The sequence below is a fragment of the Oryctolagus cuniculus genome, chromosome 10 (genome assembly GCF_051225735.1).
Source record: "Oryctolagus cuniculus isolate XC-2025 breed Fujian yellow rabbit chromosome 10, ASM5122573v1, whole genome shotgun sequence".
NCBI classification, from domain to species: Eukaryota; Metazoa; Chordata; class Mammalia; order Lagomorpha; family Leporidae; genus Oryctolagus; species Oryctolagus cuniculus.
The window spans coordinates 23,650,427-23,670,717 of record NC_142876.1 but is presented as its reverse complement, the minus strand read 5'-3'; the positions used below and the strand labels follow the sequence as shown (position 1 = coordinate 23,670,717).

General features: G+C 41.3%; 1 protein-coding gene across 3 annotated transcripts in view; it reads left to right on the top strand.

Annotated features, from left to right (window-relative positions):
- RAB27B (RAB27B, member RAS oncogene family) overlaps positions 1 to 20,291 on the top strand; it is a 190,168-nt gene that overhangs the window by 98,564 nt on the left and 71,313 nt on the right. The window contains exon 1 of one of the 3 annotated variants that reach the window (XM_008261332.5): positions 19,894 to 20,215. The exons of the other annotated variants lie outside the window; for them this stretch is intronic. The gene's annotated coding sequence lies outside the window, so the exon portion shown is untranslated. Of the gene's footprint in view, positions 1 to 19,893; positions 20,216 to 20,291 lie in introns of those variants that run through there. 3 annotated transcript variants of the gene reach the window in all.

The window sequence follows — 20,291 nt, the reverse complement described above, 5'->3', positions numbered from 1 at the left end:
TCACTGGAGAGGGCCAGAGAGGGAATGTTGCAGACTTCTGGGCTGTAGGCAACCACATAGGCACAGCAACCCTCAACTCCATCATTGCAATGGGAAAGCAATTCAGATCTATTCTGGGGGTATTAAGAAGACTGTGAAAATATTTTTAATTGAACTCAGGATATAGCGTTGTACAGAGTAGGGGCATGTGTAATTCTTTATGTGTTTTCGCTTTGTTTCGTCAGTTACGGTAAGAAAACTGTTCAAATCAATCCTGCACAGCGATCCCACCTCATTTGAGCAACTCAGTACTTCTGAGAAGATTACCCTTGCTGGATGTTTTTAAAAAATTTTTAACAACTAGGCCGGTGCCGCGGCTCACTAGGCTAATCCTCCACCTTGCGGCGCCAGCACACCGGGTTCTAGTCCCGGTCAGGGCGCCGGATTCTGTCCCAGTTGCCCCTCTTCCAGGACAGCTCTCTGCTGTGGCCAGGGAGTGCAGTGGAGGATGGCCCAGGTGCTTGGGCCCTGCACCCCATGGGAGAACAGGATAAGTACCTGGCTCCTGCCTTCAGATCAGCGTGGTGCGCCAGCTGCAGCGCACCGGCCGCGGCGGCCATTGGAGGGTAAACCAACGGCAAAGGAAGACCTTTCTCTCTGTCTCTCTCTCTCACTGTCTACTCTGCCTGTAAAAAAAAAAAAAAAGAAAAAAGAAAAAAAAATTAACAACTAACAAGACATGCATCTTGGGTGAGCATTCCTACTGCAGAAATAAAAAGACAAGGATTACTTAGCATTGGGTACAATTTCTTTTCTTGTCATAGGAATGGCATTATAGAACAGTTGCCAAGTCAAAATGTTAGTATTCTAACAACAAATTCACCTTTTATTTATTTATTTGACAGGCAGAGTTAGACAGTGAGAGAGAGAGAGAGAGACAGGGAGAAAGATCTTCCTTTTCCGTTGGTTCACCCCCGAAATGGCCGCTATGGCTGGTGCGCTGCGCTGATCCGAAGCCAGGAGCCAGGTACTTCTCCTGGTCTCCCATGGGGTGCAGGGCCCAAGGACCTGGGCCATCCTCCACTGCACTCCCAGGCCACAGCAGAGAGCTGGACTGGAAGAGGAACAACCGGGACAGAATCCGGCGCCCCGACCGGGACTAGAACCCGGTGTGCCGGTGCCACAGGCGGAGGATTAGCCTAGTGAGCTTCAGCGCCGGCCGAGAATATCGTCTTCAAATAGTTTATATTAGAGGATATTGGATGAGGTTATGCTGAGCAAGTTAAAAAGTTTACATGTCTGTGAATGCTTCTCTGAGTGGGGGGTAAAGGAGAAGTTCTGTTATCATTTTGTTCTTGGCATTTATTCAGTTACATCAGTGTTTCTCAGCCTTCACCACCACCATCTTGTGCCCGCCCCCATTACTACCCACTTAAGACATTTTTTCCCAATTAAATTTTTATATCAGATATATTGTATGCTTATGCACCATATGTATATCTGTGCTTTATACATAAAAAGAGTTAGATTTTTTCACCCTCCAAAAACAAATTTTATCTCCTGAAAGGCAATATCATTCCCATTAAAAATCCATGGATTATGCTTATCTCAATTTTTTTCAAGAGATTGGACTAATACTCCATGATGTAGAACTTCAGCAGTGGTATCACTGCTGAGAGGACCCCAGAGTGCTCGCAGAGGGTCCTCCCTTTGTGTAACTGTGGTGAGAAACAGGAGCTCTTCTATGTACACACGTAATCAACGTCACACTTCTCAGCTGTCATGACATGACATCCTATTACCTCCATTGGCTAGAAGACACAGATTTGCATTTCACCAGCAGCACAGAGTGGCTGCTTTCCAAGTACTGATGGGAAATTTCCTTGCCTCTGGATCTAACAAATCTTTTTCGATAGGGGCCCATGTTGTGCCATAGTGGGTAAAGACGCTGCCTGCAGCGTTGGGATCCCATTTATGAACACTCGTTCATGTTCTAGCTGTTCCACTTCCAATCCAGCTCACTGCTGGGAAAAGCATCAGAAGGTGACCCAAGTGTTTGGGCCCCTGCCATCCACATGGGAGATCTGGATGAAGCTTTGGCTCCTGGATTTAGCATGGCCCAGCCCTGACCACTGCAGCCAGCTGGGGAGTGAACCAGTTTATTATGGATGCAGTGAATCCAATCTATTTGATTGCCTAAACTTAACAAATGTAACTAAGTTTATAGAAGGTTTTTTTTTTTTTGTAACAATCTAACTTCAGAATTAAACCAGTCTTTCACATTCTTTTTCATCTTAATTGGAATTTGACTTTATATTTCTGTTAAATTATATTTAATATACTTAGGGAAATTTTGATGAAAACAAAAATACAATGAAGTATATACCAATCATAAGTGTAAGGCTATGACTTCTTAAAACAAACCCACCTATGTTACCCGTACAAAAGAACTAGAACATTACCAGAAGTCCTCTTGTGCCTCTTCTTGGTCATTACCATCTGACCCCACAAGATAACCACTATCTCCACTATCTCATGGTCTAATGCCATGGACTACTATTGCCTGACTTTAAAATTTATATTTATGAAGACTGACAGAATGCATTGTTTTGTATATGGATTTTGCCATTCCATAATACTCCTATGAGACTCAATAATATTTTTGCATGAAGGAAGAGTTTATTTTCATTGCTGTATGATATTACTTCTGAATATATGTTAACTTAAATTTTATTTTATTTTTAATGCACATAGTTATTGTATTCAGTTTGCAGTTAATACATACCTTTTTACAAAATATTTCTGGTGAACATTTTACAAAGTTCGGAGGCCATTTATTTAAGATAAGCCATATCTCTGCTTGAATTCAGTTGTCCAAAACAGTCAAATCAATTTACACTCCTGCTGGCAGTGAACGAACGTTTTAGTTGCTCCATGTCCTAGCCAGTGAATAGTTGTGTGGTTCCAGCTTTAGCTACCCATTGGGGAATTTCATAGAATTTACTCTGAGTGAGCTAAGAACTGTCGAACATGGGCAATATCACTTGAGAAACACAATCAGTAACAATAATCTTACCTCCAGTATTTCATAGAATTTTTATTATATAAATTGCTATTCTTTTAAAAATATCTATGTGCTAAAGGATAACTAGCAGAAGCTATGTTTTTACTTAACTTGATAACTTATTTAAAATGTCATTTACATTTACTTCTGTAGATTAGTCACAACATAGATTGGGTGTCCTAAATTATGGCTTTAGTAAAATTAATCAGTGTAGAACTAGGAACTCTGGTTATAAATGAGTTGAAATAGCTAACCATAATGTAATGGATAACTACACGGAACTATTTAATAGATTGGAATACATCCTATTTTAATAGAGAAAACATGTAGGCATGAAAAATGGTCAAAAGTAATTCAGAGGACTCCAGAAGACAGCAATGATGATACTCAGAACATTTCCAAAAAAGAAATTTATCCATGATTCTTAACAAAGAAGTATTTATTAAAAATAATATTTCTTCCTTACAAAAACTTGAAAATCACAGGAAGTAGTCACTCAAATTTAACTGAATTTCTAAAAACTGCAAGTAGATATTGAGTGAGTAAAGAACATTACAAAGGGATACTTTAAAGAACAAACAAAGAAACAAAGTGTTTTTTGTTGAGGATGAATAAAGAATTTAGATCAATATTTTAGCCAATGAGATTCAAAATGTAAATTTTAATTTTCAAGGCTAAAGTGTATGTTTGACTTCCATTATATCATTTAGGGGTTTGATATTCTATGCAATATAATTTATTTATCAGCTAATTAAAATGCACTCATTTAAGTATTAAATTTGAATGTTTTTATTATATTTGAATATCTAATTTCTGATCTTTAATTGGTTTAGTAGATATAATTTAATTATTTATGTGATGTCATAAACTCATCAATGTGAAATTCGCTATTTTAATATGCTAAGATGTAAGTAGCCAACAATTGTGGAATTACTGTGTGTAATAGAATTGGTTGTTTCATAATGTGACCCAAAGTATTAGCTCATATTGCAAGAGCATTCTTTAATTAAGGTGCTTAAAATGATTTCTGGTCACCAAGGACCAAACTGAGGGTAAAAAGCCCAAACCAAATCAAGAACAGATGAACTATAACAATAGTTGGTAGGCATGAAACATGGGATCATGAGGTCACAGTACTATAGGTGGATTCAAATTTGGGATATTTCACAAATTTTCAATATTTTTGAAGAACTTTATGATATTTTAAAATCAGTAACTATATGTCAAAATGACTGAAGGATTGATGTGTAAGGAGTTGTGTATTAAATTTTTTTATTTTATTGCATGGCTATAATAAACTATTAAATAAAACATGTCATTTGTATTTTATTTTAAACTCTAAAACAGAAAAGATTTAAGAACAACTTTATTTTGCCAGTGATAATCTCAAGGAAGAAGATGAGGTAAAGTTAAAAACTTGTGCAGTTAGTTGGAGAAAGTGGAGTTCAAATTGTGGTAACCCATGATTAAAAATCTTACAGGCAACTTTGTTAAGTGCAAGACTGAGTCTTATATTTTCTGACTATCACTAGTCCAGTTTCACCAGTAATGAGTTGAGACAAAGCCAACGGGGTCCAACAATAGCCAGATCACTCCTGTGATTTTTTTTTTTATCTCTTATATTGAATAGTAGGAGAGAGGCTACATTATGTGTATTTTAAAGTGTGACATAAGGCTATAATAACAAGTGAAAAGCAGTCAAACTTTGTTTTCCAAATTTTCATTGAGAAAACATATGCACATTTATACCCTTGCATGCCTCAAGGAATTCCCTTTATTTGCTTGTAGACGCTCTCATTGAAAATCACATCTGTTTTGAGAATCCCTTTTATACAGAGCTTTGAATAATTTTCACTAATCCTTATTTCCAACTTTAATATCTCAGTTATAAAAATTAGATATACTGAACTATAAAGCAAAGAATGGATAAGAGGCTTTAATTCCCTCTCCCATGAAATCTTCCTTGTTAAGAATTTTAGGTAATTAACAGATTTATTCATTTGCTAACTTATTCAATAAACATTTATTCTTGGGACAACAGTAATGGCATTAGTCATGGGGAACTTTTATAATCAGAGTATGTTAAACCTCTCTGTTTTTAACATGTAAGGTCAAACAAAGCACCACAAATGTCTTTGGATAAAGCTTGGAGTAAAATCCAAGCCTTTAGATTTAAAGTTTGTATCCAGTTTAATCTATCGAGACTTTGAGAAACCGTCAATTCTATAATTTTACATATCCAGGTTTCAAAATGATATGTACATTCTACTACAGGTAAATCTTTTATCATATCTCCTTGGCATAAAGTTTAAGAAGCAGAGGTGTTTGAAACCTGGATTAATTAGAAAACCTTACACCCATCCAAGTATCCCACTTACTAATATCCTTATCTAAGGGGCAATCTTTATGATGCAGTGGGGTAAGCTATTGTTTGTGATGCCCACATCTCGTATCGTAGTGACTAGTTTGAGTTCTAGCTACTCTGTTTATGATCCAGCGTCCTGCTAATGCACTTGAGAAAGCAGCCTGGGTAGATGGATGCCACCCACATGAGACACCTGGATGGAGTTCCTGGCTCCTGTCTTCAGCCTGGCCCAGCCCTGGCTTTTGTGGGCATTTGGGGAGTGAATCAATAAACGGAAGATCTCTTTCTTTGTCTTTCCTTCTGTATGTGACTCTGCCTTTCAAATAAAAATTTATGTAAAACTAAAGAAAAAAACACAATATATCTATTTGGTTAGTTGTATTAGTTATCATTGAAGTAATCATTTAATAGATCTTATAGATATCATTGTCATTCCTGAAGACCCATCTACCTTCTACATGAAACAATGTGGAGAATCCTGTAGGGATGTGTTAGGGTTCATCATGCTTGAATCATTCAGTTCTTAACGCTGTCACTATTCCACTAATCTCCGCAGTATTTTCAGAGAATGACTGTTCTATTGAACATATTCTCTTTGGTTATGTTGCATAGTTTCTGTATCTCTAAATTCACTCTCATATAATAGCTTCCATTTATTTATAGGTCAGGGTGGAATAAAAAGAAAAAACAGAAAAACATGACATGAATCAGAGTCTCCTATTGGTTTCACTATGGGGAAAAATTTGGTCAAGGCATAAATCCTCACTCTAATCTTTGGATTGCAATGACTTTCTTGTTACACAGCTATTGGTGGCATCTCAGCATCGATATTCTATTACTCTAGAAATGTTCAGTTTGTTGAGAGGGAGCCATTCAGATGTGCAGTATCCTGCATCACCCATGATAAGGTGGCTCCACCTTATCATTAATTGTTGATCAACAATTGTTGATCAAAGCCAATTGTTAACAATATATGATTCTGTCAGTTTGATGTGTCCCAGGAAAGGTGCTTGTAACAGTTAGTGTTGGTCTGGTGGAATATCAGGCAGCAAAATTAACAGATTTGAGATTATTGGTGCCCAAATGGCCTAACAAATCTAGCATTTCTATATGTGTAAATGTATGTGTGTGTGTGTGCTTGTGTGTATAAAGAAAACTTTTGGTGTTATATAAAAAAGGGTCTTGGGGGAGGGGAACCAGGGAACAGGGGTGAAGATGGTCTCAATTGCCGCTACCTGCTGAAAGGGGCATACACAGGAAAGTGGTTCCTTTTTTCTTCAGTGCTGAGACTGTGGTCAATGAAGCAGTGGCTGGTATTGGATGCCTCTGAGCAGGAAGATGTTGTGGATATGGGTTTGAACAAATCATCTCAGTGACTGAGGAAGGCATGCCCTGGAGCTATAGGAAGAATTATTATGAGGGGAGTGAGAAGAGGCACAAGCCAAGGTAGCCATGAGGATTTTTGAATCCTATTGTTTCAAAGATCATCCACTGTCAAATGTTGGATGCTCTGTCAAACAGCTTGCAAACAGCATGCCAGAGGAGACCGGATTGGTTGATGTAGAACAATGCTCTTCCTCTAAGAATAAACAGACACTCCCCTTTTCTGTTGTTAACAGATCAAAGCCCCATCAATTTTGTAAAATTACTACTGACAAGGAGTTGATTTTTGTCTTGAACCTGGAAAGATCTTGAGATATTTCATCTAAGCTGTCTTGCATATCTTTAGAAAGGGTATGCTAGTAGGAATTGGATGTGGTAAGTCCTCCTACCCATCATGCCTACTGCAGCGGCAATTCCCAAGCTGGCTAGGAGGGTATTAGGGTGACAGCTCTTTTATGGTGAATATTTGTAGTTAAAGTAACTGGTAGAGATTGGTTATTGGGAGCTTCCTTAACATTGGGAGACAGAAAGATAGGAGTGCAAGTTTCAGTCCAATGAGTGGAGAGAGGCAGAGGTAAGTGTTTATTTCCACAAGGGAAAAAGATACCCTCTTTATGTAAGCAAATTGTCAACTGAGTGGAAAACAATTTTTGAAATACATAAGTGTCTCATGCTGTTCCTGGTTTGTTCTCCCAGAAGTTGAGAGTTGCAGTGAAAGGTTGTAGTGGGTTGTGTAGTGATTTATTTTCATAAATAATAAAATGTTTGTAGGTATTTTATGAGGAGCTAATTAGCAGATTTTTTTTTTGACAGGCAGAGTGGACAGTGAGAGAGAGAGACAGAGAGAAAGGTCTTCCTTTTTCCATTGGTTCACTCTGCAATGGCCACTGCGGCCAGTGCACCACGCTGATCTGAAGCCAAGAGCAAGGTGCTTCTCCTGGTCTCCCATGCAGGTGCAGGGCCCAAGCACCTGGGCCATCCTCCACTGCCCTCCCGGGCGACAGCAGAGAGCTGGACTGGAAGAGGAGCAACCGGGACAGAATCCGGCGCCCTGACCTAGACTAGAAGCGCCGCAGGTGGAGGATTAGCCTAGTGAGCCGCAGCGCTGGCCTGATTAGCAGAATTTTTATACATGTTTGGAAGAAGACACTATGTCATCTGAGTTCCTGAGATGGGTTACTAAGGAAAAAACCCAGAGTGATGGCATGCACAGAACTGGAAGTTAGGTTTGGAGGACTCAGACTGAGAACACAATTGGTTTTATGAATTTGCCAGTAGCCTTGGGGGAGATACAGTAATTTACTCTGTGTTCAGAGGGGACAATAATCTTGATCATGACTTCATAAAGCTCAAAAGAAATATCCAACAGAGTGGCACTGCCCTGGAAGGGAGTCCTTGTGCTGGAAAAAGGAAACTTGGCTAGGAATGGTGTATGATGGTAACTGGGCCAAGGATCGACACTTCAATATAAATTTAGAGAGTCAGAGATGCTTGAGATATCATCCTCAAGAAGCCTAAAGGTCCATTCCACCTTGCCTGTGGGATAATTTTGGAGGAGAGTTTCTGCTACATCAGAAAATGCTTCTCTTTTTCCACTTCAGCAAAGAAGTGTGCTATGGTGTTGACCCAAGTAGGCCGTGAGGCAGAGACCATAATATAGGTGGGGGATGATAGGCAGAGGCATAGCCAGCAGTCCGTTGGGAGATTACTTAAAAGTGAGAAGGTGAAACTGAGTGTTGAGACGAAGAGGTGTGTGGCAAGAAAAGTTCTGTAAGGAGACTGGACAGGAGGGTGATAGGGCAGAGGTCAGGAGAAGCTGCATGAGAATCTTCTTTGGGTATGAAGGTTAAAAATTGGTGGAACAACTCATTGAGACAGAAAGGTACTCAGAAGTATAATCACGAAAATCACCCTAAAACAGAGTCCCAAAGGAAAGCGAAGATTTCTTGTTATGGTTCGAGAGGGAAATGGCAGCTTTTGAGGAGGGCTGGGACAAGATCATGAAACTGCCCAGGATGAGGGATGGGTGGGTCGCATGCTTTTTTGAGCAGTTGTGTCTTCCTCTCTAGAGTCCACTGGAATCGTTGGAGCTTGTGATCGCCACCTGCTCAGGGCCTTGCCCTGGTTGTTATCTTCCTGGGTCAGGGTGAGTTTTAACTTGGAAAAGTGAATCCAGGAGGGAAATCCTTACAATTGGCAGCTGTGTGGATGGTTAAAAGGACCAAACAAGGCCCACTCCAAGAAGGTTGAGTTGCAGTGACTTTGGGGTGACGGCTATTAAATAAACCCAATCTTCCGGACTAACTTGTAATGGAGAGTGTTGGGGGAGGGTTTAGGGAGAGAAGAATCCATGAAGCAGTATAGGAGTTGGTGTGTCAGAGCTGATGCTGGAATGTACTCCCCAAGAGAAGATGAATAAGGAAAGTCACCTAAGATGAAGGTGTGCTCATATGTGAGTTTGAAAGCCCTTATCTGGTGTAGGAAACAGGGTGTTATAAGGGAAGTTAGTTGGCTTAAGTAGTCATGCTGATAACGGTCTAGTAATTATAGGTTGAAGCCCTTGTAAGATGTGTAGTTTGATGAATTATTGAGGTTTGTTATGGAATAAGAAGCCTTTAAGGGATATTTGTATAGGGTATGGTAAAGGCAACCAAAAGATATTGAGTGTCCCAGATGCAGGGGTCTACCTGGTTGGAAAGAATATCTGAAAGGCCGGCGCTGCAGCTCACTAGGCTAATCCTCCACCTTGCGGCGCCAGCACACCGGGTTCTAGTCCTGATTGGGGTGCCAGATTCTGTCTCGGTTGCCCCTCTTCTAGGCCAGCTCTCTGCTGTGGCCAGGGAGTGCAGTGGAGGATGGCCCAAGTACTTGGGCCCCGCACCCCATGGGAGACCAGGAGAAGCACCTGGATCCTGCCATCGGATCAGCGCGGTGTGCTGGCCGCAGTGCACCGACCGCGGCAGCCATTGGAGGGTGAACCAACGGCAAAGGAAGACCTTTCTCTCTGTCTCTCTCTCTCACTGTCCACTCTGCCTGTCAAAAAAAAAAAAAAAAAAAAAGAATATCTGAAAGTAGTAAAATGTTTGGGGTCTCAGGAGAGGAGGCTAGCAGTAGGAGAGTACAGAAATTTACAGTCATATCTGCAATTCCAAGAATCACCCTAGGCTATCCCCTTAATATAGGTGCCCTGGTGCCCCAGCTGAATGAAAGGTTTCTTTAGCTCAGGGCCAAAAGGTTTTGTGATTCTAATCCAAGAGTCCTTCAACCCTCTGGCAGTTTCATCGTCCTTTTTTGTAAGTTAAGACAGTGCCCATGAGGAAAGCTATATTCTTTTAGTTACAATAGAACATGCCATTCATATTATACCATCATCTATGCATTTAACAGGGTTGTCATGGACGTTCCATCTCTCCCTTTATCTGATTTAGGTCTTGCATTGCAAAGGAGATTCATTGTTTGATGGGGGCATTTGGTTTTGCAGTCTCCTGTAGGTTGTACACTGTAACAGCTTCTATGCTCTGGGCTGAGGGCTGATTTTAACAAAGAATATACTGGCCCTAACCACAGAACACAAAGATCTTAAGTAGGTTGACAGAGAAACATTTATAGTTCAGCGAGCAAGAAAATACAAACCCTCTGGGTCAAAGAGGCTGGGAGATTTGCCCTTGTTAGTATAGAAAAAGCTTAAGAGGGAGTTGAAAACATGGATTTGTAGGGGGTCTATGCAGTGGTAAAAATAGCAGTCTAAGACAAACCATCTTAAGATCATTTTTGGCCAGTTTTTTTTTTTTATTTTTTCAAATAGTGACAAAGGAGGTAGGGGGAAAGAAGCAGGTGGCATCCTTTAGTAGGAAAAAGGTACAGATCCTATAGAGACAAATTGAGACCAGGCACTAGGCCTCCTCTGTGGAATATAGATGACTTTCCCTCCCTGTCTCACCCCTGCTCGCATTTGAGACTGAGTGAGAAGGGGATGATGAATGGGAAGGAGAGAGAGTGATTGAGTGTGTACAGCTCTTGTGAGATATTCCTGACAGTGGGTGAGTGTGGCAAAAAGACACTCAAGAAAGGCAGATAGATTAGGGAAAGGCCAGGGTGACTAGTTCAAAGGAAGAAGTGGACAAGCCTCAGTCTCCATGAAATATTGGCAAAGGGATTTTGGCTGCCACTAGAGAAGACAGGAGAAAGGATAGAAGTAGGCTAGGTGTGGAGCATTTCTCAGTATGAGGTTGCCCAGGACTTATCACTGGTCTCATTTCTTTTTCCTGGATGGCTCTGCCAAATATGTTACGAGAGAGAGAGAGAGAGAGAGAGAGAGATGTCATTTAGACTGGGATAAGCAAGGTTACATAGTGTAATGGACAGGATACACCTGAAACTACAGGCGGGCATCTTAGGAAAGGATTGAAGGTGGCCGCAGCCCAGATGTGGGTTTGTTTCTTTTGGGTGTAGTACAAGAAGAAATAATAACATAAACATCTGATGGGTGAGGTCATAGGAGTGAGTGAGGTACAGGATTGCCTTGGTGTATTGGAGGGAACCCATGGTGTAGAAGTGTTAGCAGTTTTCAATTTGAGCCAGATCAGAAAGAGAATGGGTCATGGACATTGATACCCTCCATCTTAGCCACCTGATGCAGGAGCAAGATAGAGATGGGTGCTGGGGGATGGGCAGCTGGAAGCTGCTATTCTGAGTGTGACTGGGTGGGAGGGAAAGAGAGCAGTAGAGAGAAGGGGATTCAGAAGGAGAGAAGGATTCTTCCAAGGGCAATTTTTGGGAGCACAGGTGGGTAGTAGGGGGAGAGAAGGGGAGGGAGCAGGGAGAAGAAGGAGGCTGAGATGAAGATGAGAAAGACTTTACAGAAGATGCAGAGGTAGGGGGCCATAAGGAAGAGGACAGGGTTGAGGCTATGATCAGCAAGACCAAAGTCAGGCTCAAACTGTAGATGCTTAGGGGCTAGAGGTTTGTTCTTTTCCCTAAGCGGTTCAGGGGTTGGAGGTTTAATCTTTTCTCTGAGTTGGTGGTGCAAGATGGATAGGGTGAAGGGTAATTACAGAGAAAGGAGAAGCCCATACATAGGGAACCTCAGACCACATTCCACTGCAAAAAGTGGGGTAGAGAGAGTGTCAGGTATCCCCAGATCTCTCAGTCCACTCAAACATGAGGAAACCAGACATCCATGGACAGAGAGAGAGAGGTTGGGCCAGAAAGGCACAGTTCCCCTGGCTGGAGGAGGGACCTTGACTAGGCAGTAGGATTTTAGAGATGAGATGACAGGAGAAAATACCAGGTCCTCCAGGGAAAACTCAAAAGGACTCACCTGGACTCCCAGAAATGTGACTGGTGTGGTGTGTTGAAAGAGTTATGGAGAGGCAGAGATTAACCATGCTCCAGTTGCTTCAAACATCACCTTCTGGGTTTCAGCACCAAATGTTAGGTTTGGGATTTTTGGGTCTGACGAAAGGAGTGATAACCAGTTAACAAAGGCACTCAAGGCCGGCGCCGCGGCTCAATAGGCTAATCCTCCGCCTAGCGGCGCCCGCACACCGGGTTCTAGTCCCGGTCGGGGCGCCGGATTCTGTCCCGGTTGCCCCTCTTCCAGGCCAGCCCTCTGCTGTGGCCAGGGAGTGCAGTGGAGGATGGCCCAGGTGCTTGGGCCCTGCACCCCATGGGAGACCAGGAAAAGCACCTGGCTCCTGGCTCCTGCCATCGGATCAGCGCGGTGCGCCGGCCGCAGCGCGCCGGCCGCGGCGGCCATTGGAGGGTGAACCAACGGCAAAGGAAGACCTTTCTCTCTGTCTCTCTCTCTCACTGTCCACTCTGCCTGTCAAAAAAAAAAAAAATAAAAAATAAAAAAAAAAAAAAACAAAAAAAACAAAGGCACTCAAGACTTTCTGTTAGAAATTAAGAGCGTGGTAGAACGAAGTAAGGGTCCAGCCTACATGGATAGCAGGAGGGGGGTCTGAAGTGAGTCCTTAGTCTGCCATGCAGCAGGCAGAGGTCCTATTTAAGCTGCTTGTTGACTTGCAGACTTGCAAGACTTGCAGAATGGCACGCTGTCTGTAATAAGGTGGACTTGAATGTGCAGACAGCCCCGCTGCCACAATTTACAAAATATGGCTCTGTCAATCTGGTGTGTCCTGGGAGAAGGGCTTGTAGAAGTTGGTGCTGGTGTGGTGGAATACCAGCAGTCAAATGATCACATTGGAGATTAACTATTAGTATGACAACAGCCTAACAGATCCTGACAGCAGCAGTGGAGACTTTAGGAAGCTTTGTTTCATAATAGTATTTAGATTTTTCATGCAATTTTGAAAATAGTACATTTAACTGTATTTTTTGTAAATATTGTGCAAATTCATTATAGGTCTATACTTTTACCATACTGACATAAAGACTAGTAAATGTTGCACAAAATTATACTATAAGGCTAATTATTAACAAACTCTTACTATTTCTTGGAAAAACAGTTTTAAAAAGTAACCATAAGGCATGTGAATCTTGACTATGATCAAACTTTTGTCTACTACTTGTTATTTTTATATTCTAACCTCATATAAGAGTATCTCAGAAAGTTTGTGGAAATGCAAGTTTGAAAGTCATGCAGAATTTTTTCATAATATGCATTTTCCATGAACTTTTTGAAGACTCCTCATACCTGTGAATTCCCAATTTTATGCACCAAAATAAAATAATCTTTTAATTCTATTTTTCTGTGAACATTTGAAGTATCTTCAGATCTGACCAAATATGTCAAGATCATTTTTTTTATTATATTTTTAAAAAGAGATGATTACCTTATGTTGGAGTCTACATAGATTTCTTTGAAGGGAAAATTCAAGAAAGTATTTTCATCTGATTAAAGTATATTTTGGGGGAAGAGAGAAGACATGAGCCTGATATTGTGTCAATCAGTCCCAGTTTCCATGCCTGGAAAGATCATCCTATAATTCATTAAAAGGCAGACAATAGGATTTAGGAAAGATCGTTTCTGAGTATATGCCATCACAATTTAAAGTGTTTGTAATTAAATAGCTCAAATAACAAAAACACTGATGTTCAGTAATAACCTTTGGGAAAATGAGGGAATCATCATATATTCGTTTACACTCACACATAGGTCTACCATTATACTTCATTTTGTAGTTCACTGTGAAATTAGCAACAAAGCCAATGTATTCATATGTTTTAGTATGTGCTTGTTTTATACTTACGTTTCTCATACAGTTATATATATTGAGACTGTGTGTATGTGTGTGTCTACGTATTGGCATAGCGTCTGCTAGAAAATACATGATGTTCTTTCCTATATGCTTAATTTTCATTAATATGATGATTTTCTTTTTCTAAACAATTTGAGACACTGGTTAGACATGTTATGATTATTCCATCATTATAGCATTTTGTCTTTATAAAGGTCAACTATCAGTCACAGACAAATCATGGCATAGCCACCCTACCATGCTTCTTGGCAAGTCTGGGCTTGCGTGAGGGCTATGTGTGAACATACTCTTGAAACCATTTAGACCTCTTCCATAGCATGTTCGTTAACACAGGAAGAAACAATGAGACTAAATTGCGATAATCTCTTCACAAGGTAGAAGTATACCTTAAAGTCACATTCCAAGAAACTGAGGCAAAATGAGGTTAGAAAAGTGCGAAGGTTAAGACCTCACCATTGAGTAAATATTCTAGATAAAACGTGGGCATATTTCCAGTTTAATATACAGATGACTGAAGTGGGCCTTCATGTGGAACACATTTAAAGCAATTTTCTAGAAGCATGTCTCCCAGCAGATACACTTGTTGAAGTGACATCTTCAAAAGTAGGAAAGCTAGCGTGACCTGGCAGTCCAGTCTCATGCCTTGTTAGTCATGCTTCCTGGTTTCTTCAGATGGGGAGGGGTTGATTTTATTTGTGATTAGAAAGACTGCACATAAACTGAAAATCAGCAGGAGGTGAAGGCATACTCCTTGGCTTGACTACCAGGCGAAGCCTTCTCGGCAGTCACAGGAAATGGGTCAATTAGGAAACCTCTGATCTCATCAGTTTGGGAGCTCAGGGAAAGAGACATTTTGGAAAGCATTTTGAAGGACGAAAGACAGTATCATGAATGAAATGTCAGTGGCTTATGCCATCAAGAACAAGAGGGAAATTCCCAATGCATTTGTTGTTTAAAGCTTAGACATGCTCCTGTCTCTCACAGCATATCTATTTTTCCCTTGTGCTTTAGACTGGATCCCCATGACTTGCAGAGTACCAGGCAGAAGATGCTTAATAAATCTTTGCTGAATGAATGAATCATTGTGCTAACCACTCAAATCTATCTTCATTCTGCATCCCAACTTCATTTTCTCCATTATTTATAGATTGCTATATTAATATATACAAATGCTTTGATATAATATGAGGCTTTCTCTACTAAGCGAGCACCCTTGGTTTCCTATGTATATTTAAAGCTATTTTTAACATGAAATCTATTTTTATGAAGGTAATACAGCTCATATTTTGAAAAAAAATAATGTTAAAGCAGCCACAGATCTCAAACATTTGATTCATCATTTCTTACTGTTCTTGCACATTTCTAAATGTTTTACTTATCATGCTATTTCTCTATCAATTTTGCACATTATTTATGGACATTATGCTATAATTGTTGAGGATTTATCTATCTTCTACACACATCTACAGGGCCAGTCTCTGTTTCTCTGCACCTTCCATGTCCAGTTTTACTGCACTTGAGAGTTATTTCAACTGTCAGTGTTCTCATTATTGTGATTATAGCCACATCTGAACAAAGTGGCATGCTTTATTTCTCTCACAACTTTTTGTTTTCTGGGAATTCCTTTTAAAATTTGTTTAGCACATGTTGTACCTCCTGTAAATTATTCACAATTGCCTCCAAATGATCGTTCAAACCCGAACAGTCAAAATAGCTCAACTGCTCTAACAAGAAACCCTACAACCTCCGTGACTCCGTGCAAGTTCATTTCTTGCTCATGTCACAGTCCAGTGTGGCAGCTGGGGTTTCTATGTCACAGAATCAACCTCAGCGCCCCTAAATCCTCACAGCTCTTCATGCAGTTTTTGCATCTAGATATTAATAAGCACCAATAGAAAGAACACAGGTTGGGGCTGGTGTTTGGCCTGGTAAGTAAGATGCCCACATTTCATATCAGAATGTCTGGGTTCAAACCTCTGCTCTGCTTCTGATTTCAGCATTCTTAATAAAGTGCACCCTTGGTGGCAGCAGTGATGGCTCAAGAAGTTCGGTCCCTGCCACCCACATGGGCTCCCCTTCCTGCCCAGCTCCATCATGCTGGCATCTGGGGAGTGAACCAGCAGAAAGGAGCTCTGTTTAACTCGCTCGCTCTCTGTCTCTGTCTTTCTCTCTCTCTGTCTCTCTTTCTTGTGTGTGTGTATGTGTGTGTGTGTGTGTGTGTGTGTGTGTTTACCAAACAAATGAGAATTTAGACAGCATGGAGGCTGGCACAAGTCATTTTACGGGCATGTTCCACCAGTTGGAACTCAGTTACATGCCTGTGCACCTGCATGGGGCTCAGAAATGAACACTAGTAGGGAGCTCATGAAAAGCACTGGCAGTCTGCACTGTACAAGCACTTATCAGTTTTTAAATACACCCTTATTTCAAATAACCTGTCATTCCCACCCCGCCCCCTGCTTTTTTTTTTTTTTTTTTTTTTTTCTCTTGGAGAACTTCCTATTGCCAGCCATTCCTCTGCTTCTCTTTGGTCCTGCCCCACAGTCACTGCTCTGGAGAATTCCTTTACTGTCTCCTGTGTTGCACCTGAGTTGTCTGGGTTTTCAGCTCTTCCTGTTGATTGATTTATCATCTCATTTGGAGGACCTATTCTTAAAAATGGCACACGGAAAGTGTATCTTTTTGAGTCCTTGCATGTCTGAACGTGTCTTTGAATACATTAGGCTGACAATTTGATTGGATATACAATTCTAAATTCAAAATAATTTCATTTGAGAAATGGGAAGGCATTCATAGACACTTCTGGATTCGTGATTGCGCTTAAGAAATCTCTTACTATTCTCCTCCTCCATCTGATCTGTTTCTAGAAGATGGTTGGCTTCCTCTCCTGGTTCTTGTGTTTCTGTTATTGAAGAATGATGTAGGTTGGTATGTTTCATTAATGCATTAACTCATTTAAAATTTTATACTCCTGGAATTTTAGGGGGGTTTTGATCTTTAAATTTCATGGTATTTATTTCTGGATAATGTTTACATTGTTTCTTTTATTTAATTTTTCCATCTCTTTCAACACAAAAATAACTCTTTTCTGTAACTTTCTGGTATTTTCAAGCATCAGGAAAAATTTTTCTCCACTATTTTTTATTTATGTAACTTTTAATTATATTTTCCTGAAGATTTTTTCAACTTAATATTCCATACTGTCAACAATATACTTTCAATTTCAAGAGCTTTTTTTTCTTGTCTTTGTATATGATATGTTTCCTTTATTTTCTCTACGAATGGAGTAAAAAGGCATGTGTTCTGTTCATCTTGTTGAACCACAAATTACTCTAGTTTATTTTCTCCGGAAAATAAACCTCTCATCTCCTGGAATCTAGATTTAGCAGATGGAGGAGCTTATGGTTGGTTGATTGAATGGCAGTGGGAATGGAGTTTTCTGTACACAGACATCTAACCAAACCCCTATGTTTACCCCACCACCTGGCCTCCTTCTATGCTGGTATTTCTGCTCAGGTTTTGAAGGGGGAATTAGTTTCTTCTTGTTCATAACCCTTCCTGCAAGTCACACAGTGTGTAAAGTCTGCTCTTGCAGATTAGGAGCCGAGCAAACCTCCATCTGATGCATGCTCTTCCGAACATCATCTATTGATGTCTCCTCTCCTTTTAATTGTCTTTATGGCTTATTTAATATTTTAAAATTCCTTTATTGTTGTCCTACAAGATTTCGGGGAAAGGAAAAGAACACTTATCGTCCATGTGTTATTTTTAACCGGAAGTCCTACGTGTCCATTTATATATCTGTTTATTACCTCAATGCTATGTTGATTGAATTGGAAATCACATCTATTTAATTAGTGCACATAAACTCCATACACAGGAAGCCGTCACTATTATTATGACACATAATATTGTCACCTTGTTTTCCCTGGTTCTCCAGGATGCTTTTTGTGTTCTCTCACTGGGTTAAGGTAGCCTTTGCGAAGCAGCCAAGCCATATCTTCTCATAGGCTCCCACCTTGTTCCCTTCCCGGGAACCCCTCTTCCCACAGGGAGGGACATGTTCCACCACTCCTGTGTAGTGTCACAGCATTCCTGGCTCTGAGCCTCGCAACCTGAAAGACAGGACTGTGTGTGGTAAGGCCTCCATGAGACCTGTCTCTGCATAAGCAGAACCTAGAAGATAGGTGACACACCTACCTGGGGAAGAGGGACAAGGAAAGTAAATGATAAATGTGTGTGTGTGTGTGTGTGTGTGTGTGTGTGTTGGACTTTTCTCATAGCAGGAATTTTTCCAGAAATAGTAGGGAGGCAGCACAATACAGTGACTGCCAAGAGCACAGCGTCAGGATCAGTAAGTTTTACCTTTCCTGGCCTTCATGAAAGCAGGTGAGTTATCGGGATATTTTCAACCTAGGTTTCCTCATTTTTTAAATGGAGACTAAAAATAGACTCCTTGCCTATTTCAAAGCAATACTGTGAAAGTCACATGCGATGATCTATGAGAAAGGGCTTTATAAACACTACTGACACAGAAACAATAGATTTTTGGATTAAATTGAGTAGTAGATACATTAACTAGGTCAGGAATATAATTATTGTTGCATAGCACAAAGAATTATTTTAAATCAGTGTGTTAACAGTGGAATAAAGTCAAAAGGTAGTTATGCTCTCTTCTATCCCTCCCAAGGCCCATGGACACACACTTGTAATACACATAGATATGGCTGATGGTTGCAAGCTGTCATCAATATGGATTCCCAGTATATACATTTTGAAAACCTACAGCCTGAATCTTCTGTACTTTCACCTAGTAGAGCTAAAACAAGTTTTACGATTTAGACTGCACTTTGTCAGACTGGAGTAGATTGAGAGGCACCAAAATACTAGGGACGGCCCATAAGTCTGTAGAACTTAAAGGCGTGCTTCTTTACTGATATGAACTCATTACTCACAGAAACCCCAGGAAGGCATTGGTATGATGCCTACTTTCAAGATAGGAACAGTGGAGGTACATAAAACAAGACTTCTCCATAATTGTCCAACAGAATAGACAGATTTCTGTAGGAGCCAATCTTTTCTCGAAGACTCCTCTTTCTCGCTTTGCTGCTGTTTGAGTGTATGATTGAGGCTTGGTTTGGGGTGTTCCCTTGCCTCTTCCACAAGAAATGCCCTGGGAGATGCTGCCTAGCTGGTAAGCTCACCACCCCCCGTGCTACACTGCTAGGGCATCAGGTCCGAACTGAGGTAAACCACTGACATTTAGTCAGTCATCTCATTCTTTTTCAAGGCAAATGCAAGCAATAGGTTTGGAACTTCTAAGTTTTCTTCCCATGGCTATTAAACTGCTCTATATCCAAGCTTGTTTTCTTACATTTCCCATCCATCTATAAATTAGAGATGGTGGAATATGCCCACAATGTGATCCCAAGAGGGGCAGCCAAGGTCTTTGATTTGTGGGCAAAACAGAACAGGGCTGCCACCCACCAGGCACCTTGGCCGTGTTTGTGTGTGCTCATTATTTTGTTGAATGGTAACCTGTTGATCTCTGAAGTGAATTCAGGAAGCAAGGCTAAAGATGATGCATAGTGATTAATGGGCTCTTGTGAACACATCCTAACTTTCAAAACACCAGTTTCTTACCAGCTCCCCTTTTATTTCCTGGAGGCCCTTCTCTACCCTCCACTTGCAATTTAGCTTCTTGCTGTCTGCATAGACGAGACACCCACTCCGAGCAAAGGAGAGCATGGCGGGGGCCCCTTGAATAAGAGATATCCAAGAAGACATTGAGAAACAAATGAATAAAAACGAGCTTGCTGCTAGGGTTAGAAATCCCACAGTGTGTGTCTTATTGCAGCGGCTGAGTCACTGGCCAGATTAGCCCGAGGTGAGCTGGGCACATCCGCGTTAGGACTCGGGGACACGCCTTCTTCTCACACAAACCTCCCAGAGCCCAGTCGCCTCGGCGGACTCCGAGGGGTGGTGCTACCAGCTCTGACACTTGCAGTCCTAACGCGAAGGGACTGGGGACCGACCGGCGTTGGGCCGATCGGGCGCCACAGGTTGGAAAAAGAAGGAGCTGACCCCATGACTGTCGCCCTGTGAAGCAGATCCTGGGTCTTGGCTGCAGGCAAAGCGCAAGGAGTCGCGGGGCTCTGCAATTTGCCCCCAGCCCTCTCGGCGCGGAAACTTCGCAGGCTGGTGAGTCGGGGAGGGCGGCCGCCGCCGCCGCTGGAATGCGCTGCCACCCGCGCCGGGGCCCCAGCGCCGCCTGCGC